Source organism: Rhipicephalus sanguineus, chromosome 11, assembly GCF_013339695.2.
Source record: "Rhipicephalus sanguineus isolate Rsan-2018 chromosome 11, BIME_Rsan_1.4, whole genome shotgun sequence".
Lineage (NCBI taxonomy): Eukaryota > Metazoa > Arthropoda > Arachnida > Ixodida > Ixodidae > Rhipicephalus > Rhipicephalus sanguineus.
In genome coordinates, this window is record NC_051186.1 from 78,638,340 (window position 1) to 78,655,472 (window position 17,133).

Genomic DNA, 17,133 nt, shown 5'->3' on the forward strand with positions numbered 1-17,133 from the left:
AGCTTCCTAGTACTTGTAACTTTTTTATTTAGGATCTGTGTACATTTCCTTTGACAGCAACTGCCATTTACAAAAGGCAGGCAAATGCACTGGCTCCCGCGTTGCCCGCATGTTGAGCGACATGTCGACCAAGTAAAAGGTTGTCCTCTTTATTTAGGTAACGGATTAGATTTCATGCTTGTTTCTTAGTGCGTGTACTTTGCAAGCACTAAAAAACCATGGGTTTATCCGTTGACAACACCGAGCGTAGAGCACTACATAAGCGAATGCTTGTTTGATCGATCAAATAACGTCAGAAATCGAGACGCTCATCTAATGACTCGCATCGTGACTAAAAGGTACATCAATTACAAGCTCCGCATTGCACTCGTCGAAACAGCATTGCCGATTGCGACCTGCTCGCTTACGCAGGTGTGTTCGAGCAATTATTTTACTTTTATTGGGGTTGGCAACACGAAAATACTTTTCCACGACCGATATTTGCTAAAATCTGCACTGTGATTGACATGCGACGCGTCCTAACGAGACACGCGCGGCAGCGTCCAGATGGCAGCGCGAAAGGCCTATGAATGTGCCGGCAGGACGTTTTCAAGGGCGATAGCGATGGCAGACGAGGCCGGAAATTCAATCCCGAGCAGCCACCTTCCGAGAAAGTGGTTACTCGGGATCAGTGGTGTCGCCTGAGCGAGCGTGATTTCCCTATCACCACTTAAACCCGCTTTTCGCCTCATGTCCTCAACGGCCAGTTACTCACTTTGGGTGCGGAAACACAGAAGGATAGTATTCAAACCAGAGAGCGATAGAGGGAGAGAGAGAGAGGTGACAAAGACACTGTAAAAGTACTGTCGCCAGTACCCCACCATGTTTTCGCGTGCATGGCTGCCGTTCTCTTTACACTGGCTTATCGCTTGTGTTTGGGAAGCCTGACTTCCTCCCGTCAATATATCTTCTCTATCCTCCAGATATGCTAGTTCTACGAACCCAGAATGATCAGTTAAACTGTAAACAGCGGACCACCTACTGCGCCTCAGAATGTCTGCGGGCGATCATGTTTGCTGTCGTCGCCAGCAGTTTCTTGTCGACCAAGATACATCCTTTGTTTCTCTTCGTAAACTGTTCGTCGGGGATCTAACCAAAAGCTTGTGAAATTCTTTTCACTCTTGCTTGCTACAGTGCAACAGCTCTTTTGTAAAAAAATATGAAACAGCGCTTTTTTAAACACAAGACGAAGGAAAAAAGACACACACGGCGCTGCAACAGTTTTTTACTGGATGGTTAAAAACATATTATAGCGCCTGTTTTAATAATTCGCTTCGTATACAATCTCTTGCTTCGACTGTACCGCAACTCTTTGGGAGCCCTGGCCAAGTCGATGGATGAAAGAGAGGCTTCAATCCTCGCCGGAGCAGTAACATTTCGATGCAGGCAAAATGCTAGAGGCCCGTGTACTTTGCAATGTCAGTGCACGTTAAATAACACCAGGTGGACGAAATTATTCAGAGCCCTCCACTAAGGCGTCTTCCATAGTCTCACTCGCTTTGGCACACTAAGCCCCACAATACTGGCGTAAATCATGGAGGGGGGGGGGCTCAGGGGGTCCTGACTCCCCTTGTGGTCAGTCTGGGGGGGGGGACGCCCCTTGCAGGTGTCCCCCTCTTGAGGTTTATTTTTCAAACACATTTCAATTGCTTGACAGTGAAGTACAGCGCTCTTAGCTTTTTTACCGCCGGTTTATTTCGTAGTACGTGTGTACCTGTGTTTAATACTCTAGAGCGGTATAAAGCTGTATTGAAATTGCAACTACCATTCGATCGGTTTTCAAGATCACTCAATAGCACAAATAATGCAATTACGTGAGGGGTGAACCCATACTCGTTTCTTTTTTTTAAATTTTATTTCAGGCATGATATTAAATTTTATATAATTAAATATAAAACCTATATTTATAACAACAAAATGGCCGCCATGGCCAGGAGTGTGTCCCCCCTTGTGCTTTTTCTGGATTTCCGCCACTGCCCACAAACAAAACAACCAAAGAGCGACTCTTTTGGTGGACGGCTGTTGTCAGACAAAAGAAAACAGGCTCAGCTGGCATTGTATGTTTTTCAACGCTGTTGATAAGATACGATCAAGACAACAAAGATAGTTTCTGACTGCGGCGCGCACACAATGCGTTCTCACGCGGCTTTGGCGCCATTCTCGAAGTCAAAGTTTCCAAAAGCCCCCCCCCCCCCCCCCCAAAAAAAAGGGGTTTATTTCCCGACGTTTCGGAATCAACTCGCTTCCTTCTTCAGGGCGAGTGACAGTGGAGGTGTCGAGGTGCACTCCTCAACTTCTTTCAAGGACCAGGTGGGGAGGAGGAGAGAATGCTCGTCTTCTTTGTTGGCGAGAGTGTTGAGGGGGCTGTTCTCACTATTTTTTTTCCCCTCAAGAACACTCGGTGAACAACAAACATGTCTATATTTGTGGTTGCACGAAGCGTCACAATTTGTCGATACGATCGTCCGGTAACCCGGTATTTCGTAATCCGTACACCCCTTTGCGTATACCGGAATATCGTTCACGCTATACAAAATTCCAGCCAGCTCGAAGCCGTGATGACCACCGGACAACGAAGCTGCCGGCCCTTTCAGGGCATTATATTTCGCTCCTACGTTTCGGCACAGTTTTGACTAAGGATTTCTTCGTTGTTTCCTTGTTCTTCAGGTGAGGCCATGTAGATCCCGCGCGACGATATGCTCATTCAAGGCCGCGTTGGAACGCTACGATAGCGTTCGATATTCCGCTTCATACATCAGGTGAAACGCTGTGGAAACTATGCAAGAAGTTCGGCCAGCAACATGTGGAACTCGCACGTCTCGTGGTCGGTTTTTGTCGTAAACACTCGCACGAGCCTCCTTGCGACGCGTCGCGACGGCGGGCGCCAATGAAACACACACAAAAAAAGAAAACAACAAAACACTAAGCGATGCGGCCGCATAACAGGGTTTGTCACCCTCGGCAGCCGTCGTTCGATGCAGCAGACGCTTGTGATTGTGTCACTTTTGAAGTATACCGATGCGGCAGGCGCTCGGAGTGTTTATCACGTACTACAGTCGTTTCAGCAGCGGCAAGTTGCGACGCGCCGCGTGTTTCTTGCATCGCTCGTATGCACCATGCACATCGCATAAGTATCACCACACTCGCCGGTATTTTCTGAGCTATAATAGTTGCTTTGCAGCGCGGAGGCATGCAAAAAAGGCGCATTGTGGCCTCGTTGGCGGAGCTTATATTTATTCTTAGGTCGCAAACTACTATGGTGGTTTTTACGTTCTAATGAAGCCCTTAATTAGTGCTCATTAATATTCGACGTGTGTTACGTAGCTCTATGCTTAGGTACTGCGGGCCCACCCTACGTCGATCTCCTACGTTCACTTAGGGCGAACCAATCTGTTCGTTTCCTTAGTTTCGATGTAGAGCTTTTGCCTGTCAGTTAATCTTGATTAATAATTGGGATGGTTAATTGGCCCTTTTTTGTAGTAAGCCTGTGCTCCTATATCGTATCTACCATATAAGGCCCATAACGCCGCCTTTTTTGGGTTACTTTATTTTCGGTTGGCGTTTTCCTGAGCTTACGGACAACCCCACTGTGTGGTGAATCTGGGGTGCTCCGCAAGGAACTAATGTCTCTAGGGGCTAGCGCCATAAAACTTTGTATTGTTACGATCGCTGACAAAAGAGGCAACATGGCGTCCTTGCAGCACTCAAGAAACAGTTAATTCTTCAGATGCAATGGATCCTATTGAATTATATGTAGAGCAAAGCCTGCAGTCTTTATATTCGCCTTTCAAACAATTCTCCAATGCACACCAGCCGATGTGCCTTCCTGGGCCTTTTCCTTCTGCTAAACGGGGTACGACGTCCAGCATGCGGACGATCATTCCTGAATGGACTTGTCTGAGAGGCCTTGCTTAGCTAGGCTGTAACAGAAGCCGAAGTGTAAGCTGTATGTCGAAGGCGGTAGGTAATTAGGAGAGCAGAAGGGAACGCAAGACTGGAAGCGCTTGCCCGTATGTTTCTTGTGTTAGGCAGCAGGAGCCAGCAGCAGCAGCATGGCCAGCAGTACACGGAAATGACCACGGAGAAAGTTCGAACTAGAAGTTCGATTTTGCTCTTGCATTATGCATATGCGCAGCGATCACTAAAAATAAGGGAGAAAAAAAATATTCTATATAGTAAAAAGATCAATAGTGACACCGGCCACGTGGAGAAGATATCAGGTCTCACTCTTTGCTCATGGGACGCCCAGTGTACAGGTGCCCTTATTGTGCAGCAATAGGGCGTAAAATATACTGCTGAATCGTGAATGATGTATGACTGTAAGACGAGAGAGCTATCGTGCACCGATTGCGGCAGGTGGAAAAGTGATACCTTAACCGGTTCAGTGAGCAAGACAGCGTGTCGAAGTTCTGAGTGCAATACAGCTGTCATTCTACCCGTAGATGAGTCTTGAATGCTCTTTTGCGATAAAACAAAAGACAACAATACAAAAGAAGAACCGTATGACGGCGACGAGAGCAAAAGTCGTTATGCATGTCTTCTATGGGTCTAAACCGTTAGAGTAAGCGTAACGCATACCTGCAGTCATGAATTGACATTAAACTCGTTCGCAATGGGCCCATCCACAGTGAACGACCTGTGCAACGAATGACTCCGCATACCTCGGCGATAAATCTAGTTTTTTTTTTTTCGTGAGGAACTCAACCTGCTTTATTGCGAGCCGAATGGTTCGCGATGAAGCTGCTGGCACTGTTGTCCCACTTTCACAAGTTCTATCATAATCATTCGTCATTTGCTACTCCTTACGCACAGCCTGCTCATCGCATCTTCCCGCGCCTAGATCCCCCTTTCAAAGCTGTTGCTCAGTATGCGCGTAGTAATCTTTTGAATAACCTCCCACTGTTTTGTGGCATGCGTCATTGAAATAACGTACCACACGCTGTCGTCTCTTTTATAAAGAACGACACGTTTGTACGAATTCTACATGGTTCGCTTAATATCGCTTGATATTTCTATCTTAGTCCTTATGCCTACAATTTTGTAAAATTTTCCGTATACGCGAGTGTTCATGTATTGTCTGCTTCGCTGATGTCACTGTTAACGGCTGTGTTGCATCTGTTCACTGTAACTCCCGCACCCTCCCGCCCTATTTTTACTGAGACCCTCCTCTTCTATGTAATACTAGTCAATCGCCTTTAGGCTATGTGAATAAAAAATATTTACAACAAAGGAAATTTTACAACAAATCACTGCAGCAATGTAGTTTGACTATACATTACTGCTCCTGCGCATGATCTGTTTTTTGCCGCATTTTTGTGACCCCTGGGCACTAATATTTTAAATGCGGAGCATTTCTTACCAATCCAAAGGCACTTTGAGCATATCTATCTATCTATCTATCTATCTATCTATCTATCTATCTATCTATCTATCTATCTATCTATCTATCTATCTATCTATCTATCTATCTATCTATCTATCTATCTATCTATCTATCTATCTATCTATCTATCTATCTGTCTATCTGTCTATCTGTCTATCTGTCTATCTATCTATCTATCTATCTATCTATCTATCTATCTATCTATCTATCTATCTATCTATCTATCTATCTATCTATCTATCTATCTATCTATCTATCTATCTATCTATCTATCTAGCCGCCTACATCTCGGCGCCCTCATGCTCGTCTCCTTAGCTTAGTATATAGCGAATTTCGCATCGGAGGAGATATTAGTGCATGACGAACCCGATTCACAGACTATGACATCTATAACGTGACTTGCTTGTCGCATACGTCATGAAAACCCTTGCCACTAGTCATGTGTGGCACACAGCCGCATTAAACTGCCCGTTGTATGCTGGTATGCGCCACAGGTGATTCACGGTCTATATCAACCCAGGCACGGTGAGAACAGACTTTGTAAATCTTAAAGCGATGGAGCCCCGTGTTGCAGACAAAGCAGTGCCGGCATCGACGGCGTTACTGAGTAAAGAAAGAAATTCGGCAGATCCTATGCATTGTGAGAATCGATGTAATGCGAAGCAGTCGGCGAGGAGGTGCATACACCACATTGTGTGTTTTTGAGGCAAATAAAGGCACGCAGGACACAAGCGCAGCATGAGCGTGGCACGTAAATCATGCTGATTTTTAAGTTACCACCTGTAATTTATGTTCGTCACGCAGTCATGCCTCGCCATACCAGTTTTGAAATATATTCAGCGAATGAAATGGCCACGAGCGCCCCAAGGCCGCGTCATCTAAGCCATGCCGTACATGGCATACGTGCCATGATTTGAGTTTTACGACCTGTCACTTATCTTTGTCATACACTCTTGTCTCGCCATACCAATTTTGGTATATATCAAACTAACGAAATAGCCTCAAGAGCACCAACACCGTGGCACGTAAATCACGCCATACCTGACATGCATATCATGATGTCCATGTTGGAACCCGCCATTTACGTTCTGTGTACACTGAAGTCACACTATACCTATTTTGATACATATCAGGTTAACGAAAGAAGCGCGAGCGCACCATGAGCGTGGCATGTAAATGATGCTGTACATGACATGCATGACATGATTTCATGTTACCACCTGCATTACATTTGGCATAGACTCATGTCAAGCCATACAAACTTTCTTTAATATCACGCCAGCGAAATGGCCGCGAGCGTACCATGAGCACGGCATGTAAGTCATGTCGTACATGACATGCTTTTCATAATTTTGATGTTGCGATGTTTCATTTATGTTCGTCATACAGTCATGTTGCGGCACACCGATTTTGGTATATATCACACTAGCGAAACGGCCGTGAGAGCACCATGAGCGTGGCATTTAAATCATTCCATAGATGACTTGCATTTCATGATTTTCACGTTTCGACCTGCCATTTATGTTCGTCATAGAGTCATGTCACCCCATACCAATATATGCCAAGCTAGCGAAACGGCAGCCACCACATCATGAGCGTAGCGTGCAAAACAAGCCGCACATGGCATGCATGTCATGATTTTCGTGTCGCCACTTGTCGCTCATGTTTGTCATAGAGTGCTGTTAGGCGACACCAGTTTTGGTATATGTCAAGCTAGCGAAACGGCCGCGAGCACATTATGAGCGTGGCATGTAAATCATGTATGAGCGTGGCAATAAAACTTCAGTTGATAGTCTGCGCTTGTTTGTCCTTTTCCCACCCTTCGTGTTCCCGTCCGTTTTTTGCGCAGTTACATTAGGTATGTAAATCATGCCGCACATGACACGCATTTTATTATTTTCATGTCACCACCTGCCATTTATGTTCGTCATACAGTCACGTCGCACAATACTAAATTTGGTGTGTAACAAGCAAAATGGCGCGAGCGCACCATGAGCGTTGCATGTAAGTCACGCCGCACATGAGATGCATTTCATGATTTTCATGTTACCACCTGTCATTTATGTTCGTCGTACAAAAATGTCTCGCCACACCAATTTGGTATATATCCATTCAATTAAACGGAGCGCGAGCGCCCTAAGGTCACGTCCTGTAAATCATGCCACATGACATGCATTCTAAAAAGACAGGGCGTGCAAACACGGACACAAGAAAGAAATCAGGACACCACAAACGCCGACCAACAGTTGAGGAGACGCACAACGGCGGAAAAGAAAGAAGGCACGAAAACTTACCTGCGCATGCCCATGCAATAGGCGAACCTATCAATCCGGCACGCGTGAGGGTCTACGTGGAAGATAACTGTTAAGGCATTTGATTTCATCTTTATGCAGGCTAATCGACGGTTGGCTCACGCATGCGCTACCACTATTCTCGATATGCCATGCTTCAATCATCAGGCGCGTTTCTTCATTTCTATGCCGGTACAACACAGCACGTTCGTCGAACTTTTGCGTGCACTTGCACTCTCGACAATGTAAAGATAGATTAGAAGGTGATCCTCCGGTTAGCAATCTCTTAGTTTCCAATAATCTCTGATTAATGCAGCGGCCCGTCTGTCCTACGTAAAAGCGGCCGCAGCTGAAAGGGACCTTATAAACCACACTTGTACGGCAGTCAGTGACAATCACGGCTGCCAGTAAGCAAGGTAAGATTTGTGCCGCTGTGCAGAGAAAGAATGAGCGAGTAAGAGACAAGAAGTGGACCGATATTTGTTTCGTAATACACACCAACAAACTCGCTCATTGCCTTACCTATAGCTTATAAGTTAGAACTCATAGTTCCGAGTGGCGAAAAAAATACCTATGGGGCACGTCTCGCAAAATATAGATTCAAAATATCTGAAACCTACGCAAAAGAATAAGCGAGCACAGAACACTCACCGCTGCAAGAACGAGGGTTGTTTATATTGTTTCCTGTTTTGACCACTAGCCCCAATAAAAGGCCGTTACATGAGTAAAAATGCAAACAATAATTGATCGCCACAATTTCAAGTACATGTCTTCGCACTTGTTAAAGGTTTCCATAGGTGATGTTCATATCCATAGGTGATGTTCATAATGTTAATGAACGAAGAACAAAACGGTTGATACAAGTACCACGTGATTAATTATTTACCTGAAATCACAGTATGCTAGGGTAAATTTTCAATCACCAACAATAATAAACAGAGTCTATATGGCGGTGCCTTAAGTTTCTGCAGGAAAACACCGGTTTTTAGCCTGAGATTGTTAATGTGTCCGCTAAATAAGGTGGCATACTTGTTTTAATTGTGTCGCACCAATTTCGTCTATTCCGGGTACAGCATTTATCTTGCCGTTTTTTTATTTATAAAAAAGTCGAAACAACGTATATGACTTGTTTCAACTGCGCCAAATTAAGGTAGCAGGACTAACAGCTATATTTAAACGTCACCGTAGATATGATTTATCAGGTTGCCAACCGATATTGGTGCTAACCATTATGAACGAAAATCTTTGGAACTGTGGTTAGCCGAAAGCCGATTTCTTTTTCTGACAAACACAAAATGTCTTGTAGTAGCCAATGCGGTTAAAAAAAAAACAGACCAACTGAAAATGCGTTATGCCGTATTGAAAATAGCATACTTACAAGCATAGGGAGAAGTTCACGCTTGGTTTTTTTTCTTGACTTAAACATTTTGACAACGTGGAACACAATATCCTACCGGAGGAACTGTCCAGATATAGGGCAAAGGGACTTGCACTAGTGCCAGTTCAAGACTAATTGAGTCCCCGGTATCAAATTTGGCATATAATAACACCGCATCATCAAAGCTGAAGTCAAAACAAGGAGTTATACAACGGGCGATGCTGGGATCGTTCTTATTGTTTGTACTAACAACATTGTAAGTATACCCAGCTCTCCTCAACTTATTAGGGATGCCGATGATAATTGCGTGCGCAGAATGGTGGCTAAAGCGAATGACAGCACTGGTGACGGCCCCATTTATTTTCCCATCCTCGCTTGCAAAACGTGCAATGCAGAATGCTGTTGCGGCAACTCATGGTGACGCAGCCACAGCTGCAATATTAGAGTGAAAGCCGCGTTTTTTTTTTCAAATAAATGAGACGAGCGCACATACGTTTTTTTTTGTCGCTTATACATGTAGTCCGCGTTTTTTTTTTTATTGAAATGATGGAATAGGAGAGGTTGGTGCCATTATAGTGGCACCGGCTACCCCTTCTCGCTTAGAATACAGAATATGTAGTAACAAGATTAATAAGGGCACAAAATGCAATACAGTAGAACACAGGAAAATACGCACAGCCGAACATCACATGGCAGTTCATAAACCTCTAAAACGTCTAATAGGTTCATATGTACAAAATACGCACAGCCGAACATCACATGGCAGTTCATATACGTCTAATAGGTTCATATGTACACAAGTTTTGTATGACAAGTTCAAATGGGAAAAGTCAGTTCACCTGTATACGCTCAAACTCAAATATTCTGTATTGCTTCCGTTATTTTTCTTCCGTTATTTTTTCAAGCGATCGTGCGGCTCTAAACCTGAGTGATCTTTGTAAACAGGGCTGCTTGTGTTACCAAGGTACATTTATAGACGTGTAATTTTCTATGTAAAGGCAGTCATTGCTTTTTTTTATAATTAAGACTGTGATTTCGTTTTGAAATTATCCGTGGCAATTGTACTTGTGCTGTGTTGGATATTCGTATTATCCCTCGTAACATCAACTATAGTTCGATTGCTCGTTCACTATGTTAACTGTAGTCTTGTGGGGGATTCACTCTGCGGTTCATAAGTTTATAATACGATGATTTTATATACCGCTTATGGCTAGTACTTTTTCTACCACATTGTATTTTCGTTCTTGATTTTATGTATGCCCCATATACCGACGCTTACGACCTGTTAGACTACGTAGATTATGTTCTAATAACAATACCATTATATTATTTCTGTTTCGTTTACCACAATTAGCCTTAAAAAGCATGGATATGGCGCACGCTGCCGATGCATCAGTATGGTAGGTTTACATCAATATAGTAACAGACCACTGTCGTCGCCGAAAATCGGTACGGTCTTTTGTATACATAAGAAAATTAAGGCCCAACCACACGGGGCGGATTTTGCGCGCCTGGCCACGCATCTGCGAAGCCGTACGAGCCCGTCCTCAGTGTATCGCGAGGGTGAAAGGCGCAGGCGGCGGGGATGTCTAGTGTGGCGCCGGAAGCGGCAAGCTGTGCGAATCCACGCTTGCCGTACGTGTGCTTAAACTAAGTTGCTGCTGCTTCGTTTTCGAGCCGAGATGCTGGGAGTCGCCGCTGGTTCGCTTAGGGTTGTTAACAAGGTCGTCGGCATGGTAACACGCTGAAGCCGATTGGGCGACTTATTGTACGCAAGCAGACCCTCACAGTCATACAGTTGAACGGCGCTGATGTGACAGCTGATGCAGTTTTAACGGCGGAGGTGTTTAGGAGCTTGCCTTGTCCGTTTTCCTTGATGTCACGTTCGTAGCTCGGATCCATATGGCAATTCCCCGCAGCTTCTCCGCTGGATCAAAAGAGGGCGCCACCGCTTCACAAAACTGAGCCCGGGGAGGAGGAGGAAGGCAGGGTTGCCACTGACTTTCGACTAAATGTCGCCAAACGACGAGCAAAAAGTCAGCCAAAAGTCACCATTTTTCACAAATTTCGCCAAACAAGTCGCCATTTTATAGATATGTGCGGCATACCTAGAGTAATAAAAATTTCCACTCATGTATAGTCCCGTAGAATACAGTACCATCCTAGACCCTTAAATTATATTGACGTTTCTCAATGCCAGTCGTATCGCCCGCTTCACCATGGGAGTACATGGTGCTGCTTCTCTGAGTAGCCCCAAGATGTGCGTGGTGGCGCAAGGGTGAATGAATGAAACGCTCATGATATCCTTCCATCCCTGTCCGCTCGTTTCAAAGGTAAAAGTGTGGTAAACCTTGGGCGAAAACTGTGAAATCGTTCTTTGTGGACAGCTTTACGTACCCTTATATGAATTAAAAGGATTAAAAGGTTTATTGGAGGTAACACGACAGAATTCTTACAGGAACCGATCATTAGTGAGTCTTACACCTTTTCAGTGTGAACTAATATGATACCGGACGCCACCGACCCTTTCTTATAGTCACTTATATCTACACGCGTTAATCCGATGCGTTAATAATGAACAAGTAGATAAGGTAAAATGTTATATATTAATTGTTTTCATTGCACACGCTCACCGAGAACAGTGGAAAATGCCTCAATAAATATATTTTTATTGCACAAATAGCCGCGTATCCGCCTCTCTTCGCTATTCCAAAACGGTCTTTACGAGCTGAATTGGGGGAACTGAAACAGTGAATAAGTCGCCAAGCTATTCAGAACAGTTGGAGCTCTGGCGGAACAAATGGTCGGAAGACGCGGCCAACCTGTCGTCTAGCCCCTTCAGAAGCGAAACTTTAGAGAAGCTTAAGGCACCTAAAGCCTTAAACTTATAGTAAAACGCTGCCGCCTCGTGGTACGCAAGGCAGTCTCCTGACTTACATGTTGCTAGAATGTCGCTAGGAGCCGCTGCAGTACCTCCTGTATCTAGAAGAATTGAGGGGATACACACCGAATGACGCGTAACGTGCACATTGAACTCGTGGGTCTAAAACCAAGAAAAATACAGAGAATGTTGCCGCTCATTCGTTGAGAAGACACTGAGCTTAGGATGCATAACTTAGTGGAGACCTAAGCCGAAAATCGCCAAAAATTCGCCATGTCGCCATTCATAATTTTAGGTTGCCACGAGCCTCTCAAATTCGCCAATTGGGCGAAAAGTAGCCACCATTGGCAACCCTGGAGGAAGGCGACGTCGCTTGGAGCGAGCCAAGAAGCACGCGCCAGGTGGTGAGAAAAGAGAATGAAAGGAGAAAAAAGAGCGCATTTCAGACGGTCTTTCCCGCCATGAATTCCGTTCGGTTAGGAGGTCCGAGTGCGCTCACCTGTGCCGCCCAGGCCGCACCCACCCCTTAAATATCCGACACTGAACGTCTAGAACGCAGACACAGCACAACCAATTTCTTCAGAGTTCACACTCGTGCAACTGGGTACAACTTTTTGTTTACAATAATAACGTGTACACTCGAAGCTGGCGTGCCTCTCATTTTCATATTCCTGCTGCATTTTTAATATCAGTAACTCAAAACAAATAACATCCATACTAAACCTTAGAAGAGACCATACGCCCGCACAAACACGAACGCATCCGATGATTGGGCTGCGGAAACACCGTGCTACTTGCATTGAAACGTGCACACCTGCGCGTATCGTGAGGTTGGTGGCCCGTTCCTCCGTCGCTTGCGTACGGATTTGGAGGATAGTATGCTTTAGTAGGCGCGTATATCATGCTCCGTGTGGTAGAACGTTTAATAGCGTCTGCAGGATGTGCTGTAGGTCAGAAGGCGCTCGGTGGCGCCTCATTAGTCGTCATCGTCTCTGCAGATGTCTCTGTCGACTAGATGTATTCCGAGGTCGCAGATCTCCTCGTATTTGTCCAAGCAGTGCTGGGGAACGTTGTGCACTCGAGACCTTTTCACCCACATTGTGCAATCTGCAGGAAGAAGAAGGAAAAGTGCACAGTTATGCACGTACTCAGAATCAGTAGACTCATACATCGTAATAGATTTCCCGTCTTGTACCGTACAACATAAGTAACGCTGATACGTATTCTCGTGGAAGATGTTGTATTCACTCAAGAGAAAGGAGCAGGGGTCGGCTTGGTATTCCAGTCTCCAGTTTGCTACTCCTCGACGCACTAAGGGAAAATGTAACTTTACAGAGACTTTAGCAGGCCTTGTTGCAACGAATTCATAATGGCAGACAGCGCGAAAATTCAATCGACATAAACAAATAACGCCAGGAACAAGCGCATTTTCGCTGTAGCTCTTCATGTGTGTCCTTGTTGGATTTTTGAACCGACTGCCCAAACGTAAGTGGAGAAGCAAAGTTGGAGAAGGGTTCACACGTTCTTTTATGGGAGCATGTGCATTATGGATGTACCACGAACACCAGCCTTCACATAGCGCATGTTCAAGGTGCAAGCTTCTAAGCCTGTATCAGAAAGAACATTCAACACGGCTTTTAAGGGGCGTTGGGCGTGGCCAGCAGGTCTCCGCACGCCAGACAGCTCTTCCTCCGAAGAATATCTTGTCAAAGGTGATCTATGCGAATGGTGTCTATCACTGAGCCGCCACATTGAGCGCGCACGCCGTAAATGCGGCGTACAGTCTTTAAAGCGTGATAAAACCAAACCGTCAGGATTGCTTTTGTTCTCAGCCATCGCTGCTTTCACGCCTTCCACGCACGCGGTATCAGCATACCGCGTAGACTCGTAACATTTGCAGAACGCGCCAACGTGATGCCGGCTTCTCCTGCGTCAGCAAGAACGAACGCTGCTCTGAGTTGCGTGCACAGGCGTCGGAATATAGAGCAGTACCTCTCCCCGCGCAGATATTTTAGTTCATTATACTAGCTATGTTTTTATCACGTTAGCGGAGCGCATAGAAATTTTTGGATGCAAGTAGTCTCTTTGCGGTTCCTATAAGTAGTCACTTGAAGTTGAAACGGGTCACCTTTGCAGTTGACGAACAAATCGCGGCGTAATTGCCCCAAAGAGAAACCAAGTCACCTTCTGCCGCCTCTCGTAAGAGCGGCTACAGACAGGGTACTAGTCCTCACACAAGCTTGAGGCTTGTTTCCCTATGGTGTGAATCGTTGGCGAAGCAAGTCATGCGAAACCGGTTCAAGCTGACCATAGACTCGAGTTGACAATCATCTCCAATTTGACCGCCGACCCCTGAAGCTAGCCATTATGAAGCCAAAGAAATCTCAGGGGAAATCATTTTTAGGGGCGTAGCTCCTCTTAGCCTAACCTTGTCCCATGTCAGGCGTAACCGCGGCAGTATCTCCCGAACAGTATAATAGATGGCGCTGTCCCATAGAGATAGAAGAAAAAAAAATTAAAACATTAAAAATAAAATAACATAAAAAATAAAAAATGAAAATAAATAAAAAATATTAAAAAAATAAAAAATAGAAAAATAAAAAAGAAGGAAAAAGGAAAAATAATCAAAGCGGCGTATCGCTTTGATTACTGCTGGGCGAAACCACTGAACATTTCACGGTGTACACACGATTGCTTCAGGAGCTTCGCCCAAGCTCTTCATTCACCCGTGGATATGCTGTAATTTTTTTTCTCCTTATTTTTCCTCCAGGTCCACTTGCGGTTCGCCCGTTTTCGGTAGAAGGTGTTCAAGATCCGTAACTTATTGCGTTCGGCAAACTCTATTAATAACTCTCCTCTCGTATTTCTAGAACCGGTGCCATATTTCTCCACGGCCTGGTGTCCAGCCTGCTTCTTTCCAACCTTGGCGTTAATGTCGCCCATCAGTACACCGTGTACGGGGTTTTAGCTTGCTCTTTGCTGATTCCACGTGCTCATACAAGCTTTCAACTAAATGGTCACCATATATGGATGTAGGCGCGTAAGCCTGTACCACCTTCATCTTTTACCTTTTATTAAGCTTCATTACAATACTTGCCATTGTGGAATAGCGCAAAAAACACACACAGGGACACAGGCAAAAGTGACGACACACGCGCGAACTTTCAGCTGACGTTTATTTTTTTGGAAAGACAACATATATACGTACAAACAATTGGTCATGCGCGATGACTCCGTCTGACAGCAAAGCATAATCAACATTTCACCTTCCCACTTACAGCCCTCAGACCAGCAAACCTAGTTCCTTTTCCGACAGGGATAAAGATAGGTGGCCTATGCACTTATCTTCTAACCTTGCAATGAAAAAAAAAAGCATCGGCTACCTCTCTAGCTGTTTGATCGCCGTGCTTAAATAATACAGTTGCGTCATCAAAACACGGGGTACGTTTTCACTCTGCGCAGTGAAAGGACAGGTGGCTACTTGGCCCGCATTTCTAGGAAGAATGGTGTTCACGAAGTCGAACGTTTACGCAACGTCCAGATTGTCCGACATGCGTGCGGCCACATGGCATTGGTAATTGGTATACAACACCCCTCTTGTTGCATTTTACAAACTTAAGGGTATGGCGCATGACGCATTTTCTAGCCAAGTCATCACTTCCTTCGTTGCACATATGCTCAAACGCGGGGCACACACGGATAAGTTTGCTTTCGGCGGAACACATTACATCCACATTGTAATTTATGCCAATCTTCTTTAGGTGATGTGTCCCTCTGTGTGTTTCGCGCCATTCCACAATGCATTCGTACCAACTAGCTCGGCTTTCCTTACTACTGCGATACTTGCCACCCACTCACAGCTAAAGAATTTCATGCACAAGAGAAGAAGTAATCTTTCCTTTGTTTTCTTTGGCTTCGAGATGATGTTTAATGTATGGCGATATGAATGTAAAGAAATTTGCTCCTCAATTTTCTTGCTTTCCTAATACAGGCTCATTATATCCTCGGCGCCTGTCTGCAGAGGTGGTAAGAGGAGACCAAGAGCTAGTAAAACAGCATATGACATTTGCCGGTTGCCCTTGTTTTCTGACCTTTTTGTGGTAATGAATACGCAGCTATAGAAAATCGAAGAATAAATGACTTACGATCTTTCTCTCCATATGGGAATGAGATCACAGCGCAGGTAGTGTAGTCCGAGTACTTGTATATAGCCCTAAAAGAACGAGTTTGTCTGAAAAGATAGAAAAAAAAAAAGCGCGAGGCACACATGTAAACACGAGGCTTGAAATCGCGTCGTATCGTTCACGTATCTGATTGCTTCGGCTTGGAAACGAACGCCAAGCGAACGGTGAGAGCTACAGTCAAATTCATCGTGCGCTAATCGCTAAGGGCTCTACTCGTTAACAACGACGGCCCTTCAAACCGAAGTGTCTTCAGTGACTGCACAACTTGGTTGTTGAGAACGAGAACTTTCTTCCACTAGCGAGATGCCGAAAAGCAGCGCTCACGGTCACTGCTGATCTTCCTCTAATATTAATGGGTAGCTTGTTCACGAAGGATTTGTGAAATTGAATGAATACACGCTGTTCAGATAAACAACGGACACCGAGACTTAGCATAAGCATAGCAAGACCTGCTTTTACTGCGCTTGCAATTATATTGCCACCGGCCGAAGTAGTTTAGCAGCTGAAATGTTGCGCTGTTAAGCCCACGGACGCGGGTTCACCCACAGGCCACGCGGGCTGCATTTCGACGCGGGTGAAATGTAACAAATGCCATCTACTTAGGTTAAGGTGCCTGGTAAAGTACCCCAGATCCTCTGACTTAACTACGAGTCCCCTAATTGTGCGTGCACTTACAATACACTGATATCGTGGCTTTGGCTATTGATATACGAATTTCACGGATATTCCGATCGAATTGTTCCAATCGTCGCCGTTGGCGTCGTCGTTGCTGGGGTGGTTCGTGAGGACGCTTCAGTAGGCAAAGTAGTTCCTATATTAGTCAAGTGATGAAGTTGCTTAGACGATGTGGTACTGAAATAATTGAATTTCAGAAACTTCTTTTACAGTTGCAGTGGTCTAGACAGTCGTAAGATATTTCGTTTGCCACGTGCGATATTTATATTTGCTGTCAGTTCGTGCTTAGCCTATTAGGACAA

The 17,133-nt window shown here is 45.0% G+C and overlaps 1 long non-coding RNA gene across 1 annotated transcript; it reads right to left on the minus strand.

Moving 5' to 3' along the window:
• Positions 1 to 12,629: 12,629 nt before the first annotated feature.
• LOC125760404 (uncharacterized) lies at positions 12,630 to 16,201 on the minus strand. Its single transcript, XR_007417979.1, has 2 exons — positions 16,118 to 16,201; positions 12,630 to 13,079 (listed from the first exon to the last, which is right to left on the minus strand). It is a non-coding gene; the product is annotated as an uncharacterized LOC125760404 (long non-coding RNA).
• Positions 16,202 to 17,133: the final 932 nt, after the last annotated feature.